Raw genomic sequence first — 3,790 nt, 5'->3', positions numbered from 1 at the left:
GAGAAGACGGAAAAACGTGCACCACGTGGTTTGAGAATCTTTATATGCCTACCAATGTCACGACTTCTGCGAGTTATTTACGACTAGCGCTGTTCATACCAAGGGAGAGGTAATTTAAATGTGACGTGCCTTTCGTAACGACTACCAGTGTGGAGATATAAAAAAGGTAGTCAATACAAGAGTAGTTGGCCTGTTCGCTTTGATAAAGCAACTCATCTCACTCAAGATTTCTTTCTGCGAACGCTTTCCTCCAAATCTAGTTTCCGTGGCTTTATTACAACACGCAAGAAATTCAATATCAAGTAACCAGAATAAGAAAGGATTTCACATACAGAAGTAGCTACTATTGTATACGGCCTCCATCAGCTGATTAAAGTTGACGAGGTATTACGACAGGCGACATTTTTCTCGCGCTCAAATGAAGGGAAATTGGAAAGAATTTGTTTTTCGCAACAGCCACTTTACTTCCTTGGTGGCTATATCTAGCTAGACATTTTCATAAGAGGAAGGAACGCTAAATTTAGTTACTTAAAACCGTGTTTTGTATTTGAGCATTTGTTCTCACAAAACACAACTTAGTTCTGGTTAACAATTATTTACGCAAACAAATTAAATGTTAGAAATTTACGGGACCGTGTTTAGCATAATGAAATTTCGTTTTATTTCGCTTATATCACTTAGTTTCTTGGTCTGTAAACTGATAGAGAAGAGTGCGTTAAATATATATATATATATATATATATATATATATATATATATATATATATATATATATATATATATATATTCGCTAAGCAATTTAACCGATATTGTGTGACATTTTGAGAACCTGCATTCCGTGGCAATGACGATGACGGCAACCAGTACATAGAAAATCGAACGTACGCAGTCCTTCCGAAATCCTAAACACCCTCGGCGCGATGAAGAATAGCTGGACGGTTGCTTTAGGTGGTACAAGTGGCTGCCAGTTAATGCAGTGTTCAATCGTGTCAGTTAGATATTTGGTGACGAATTAAATATGGCATTGTCTGCATAAACATTTCTTGAGAACGTACGTGATGATTGTATGAGTTGTCTTACGTAAGGATAGTTCCTTTATATATAACAGTTACCGGAACTACAACTATACCTCTGTATCTATACTTTGAAGCTTTAGAAACGTTGCTGAGAAAGGTGGTTAGTTTCAGATTAAGAAATTGTCGGCGCAAGCAGTGCTTGTTATGGAAGTGTCAATGCGGCTTCCAAAAGAGTCACAGCCTCGCGCGGTGCGCGTAGCACAGTCGCAGGGTAAGCTGGAGGAGCAGCTCCATAGGATCTCCACTTTCGCACCGCGCACTACCAGGTCTTCGCGGCAAATTCTATTCACGTTGTTTTCTCGAGAAGTGTCTGAACTGCCCACCCTGCGTCGACGGCCAGTTGCATTTTGCGCGGTGGCTTGTCCTGCTCTCCGCAAAGCGGTCTGCTGAGCCCAATGTTGCCTAGTTGCCGCCGTTCACGTAGCTCCACGATTCGCTTCTTCAGCAGCGGTTTGTACCGTGCGACGAGGCGCCATAGCTTGTACCGAAGAGTAAACACGGGTATTCAGACTACGCGGCGCGAATCTCCCATCCATTGACGCGTGGCACGGTACGTTGCTGTTTATTATTATTATTATTATTATTATTATTATATTTATTGGCAGTCGGTGGCGAAGCTGTCACCGAATACTCATCGCCACGTTTGTCTTGGCAGGTGCTACTTTGGTCGCTGTGAACTAACCTGGAACAAGCTTCTGCGGCTGCGCCATTCTTCGTCCCAGGCATGACCCGAGCATTCAGCTGGAAAGTTTGGGCGACGTTTCTGATAGCCCGCTAAGCTGCTGTCCAAAGTGGCCGCTTTCAGCTTCCACATCGCCCCGAACCGTGGCGCCTGGATCTCTCATCGGACGATAAAAGGCTCTCCCGAATCCACAGTGCTCCGCAGTCGGTGGCGAAGCTGTCACCGAATACTCATCGCCACGTTTGTCTTGGCAGGTGGGCCATTAATTTTAAGAGTATAGTTGTTTGCCAGTGCTGCCGACTGCTGTCTAGTTATGTTGAACCTTGTGCTGATGCTATAAGTATGTTGTGCTTTATTGTGTTGAACATTGTGCTGATGCGATAGGTATTTAGCGAACAGTATATTCAGCCTTGTCAATTTTTTTTTGTGTGTGTGTGACCATGCCTGACCGAACCAAATGTCAATCGTGCTCGGAGAAGCTGCCAGGTGATGGCAGATTCCTAACATGCTTGGATTGCAAACTGGGCTATCACCTTGGCAAAAACTGTTCGGGTGTGGCTGAAAATGCGTTTGCGTCAATGGGCGTGGCAAAAAGAGAGGCCTGGAAATGTAAGCAATGCAAAACACCTGCAAGCGATAACAGCTTATTGACAGCCGCTAATTTTCAAGTAACTGCAGTGACTGATGATCCTGGCTCATTCGCAAAGGAATTAAATGCTTTCAGAGAAGAACTAAAGGGTATTAAGGACATGATGGTTGTTCTTTTGCCTTTCCGAGAAAAGCTCGACGAGCTCCTAGCTCTCAAACCAAAAATAGATGAAGTGCTATCAGTGAAAGAGACTGTAGTTGAGCTGCAAAATTCTGTACAGTTTCTGTCTTCGGCCTATGACACTGTTGCGATACAGACAAAAAAAGTCTGATTCGGCCTTGAAAAGCCTAGAAACTCAAGTTCTGTCGCTGACGGAAACGGTGAATACCCAATCCACTGAGATGGTTCAGTTGCGGGCTGATATTAATGGCTGTGAGCAGTATAACAGACTATCGAACGTTGAGCTACACGGGCTTCCGTTTTCATCGGGAGAAAACTTGCTAACTGCTATCGCGGATCTCGCAAAGAAGCTAGAAATAATAGATTTTGAACCCCGCGACATAGTTGCGATCCACCGTTTACCTGCCAGAAAAGATAAAACGCCTATCGTGCTCATTAGATTCTCGTCCCCATTTTTGCGGGACACTTGGCTTGCTGCTCGCGGCAAACTTCGTGTTTTGGCACAGACAAAAAATGTACCTGCTCTGTATCTCAATAAAAACCTCACCCAAGCTACTAAGGAACTTTTTTGGAAAGCTCGGTCTAAAGGCAAAGAAAACGGCTATAAGTTTGTCTGGGTAAGGAAAGCAAAGATCTTTGCACGAAAGGAAGACGGAGGCACTTTCATCAGGATTGCCTCGGTCACAGATATCGATAAGATGCTTTAAACTCATGGCGATAAACTACATTTCTCTCCCGGACTTCGCTTCATTGGGATCTATTTTCGAAAATTGTGGCAAGCCTTCTTTTTCAGTCGTTCAGATAAACATAAGAAGCATAAGAAAATACTGGGATCAGTTTCTTGTCGGTGTTGCTGACGTCATGCCCTTAGTGGATGCATTTGTACTCTCGGAGATAAATGTTCAAGATGATATGTTGTCGCAGTTTCATCTACCGAATTACCAAGAATACTTTTTTACGAGAACGGCCAGGAAAGGTGGTGGTATTGCAGTATTCATCAAGTCTAAATGGGTAACTACAACTACGACGTTTACTTTTACGGGGGCGGAATGCCTCGCCTTCCGCTTGGAAAATTCTAATGTGGCTTTGTTGTTAGCTGCGATTTATCGCCCCCCTCCGAACATGTGCAAACATTTTTGAAGGAACTAAAACAAAATCTCTGTTGCCTACCTCCTAATTCGAACGTTTGTCTCGTTGGAGACATTAACATAGACATTTTAAACTCGGAGAAAGCCATGGTTACCAATTACTTGAACATCCTAG

The sequence above is a fragment of the Dermacentor variabilis genome, chromosome 11 (genome assembly GCF_050947875.1).
Source record: "Dermacentor variabilis isolate Ectoservices chromosome 11, ASM5094787v1, whole genome shotgun sequence".
In the NCBI taxonomy this organism is placed as follows: Eukaryota; Metazoa; Arthropoda; class Arachnida; order Ixodida; family Ixodidae; genus Dermacentor; species Dermacentor variabilis.
Note: the sequence above shows the minus strand (reverse complement) of the source record.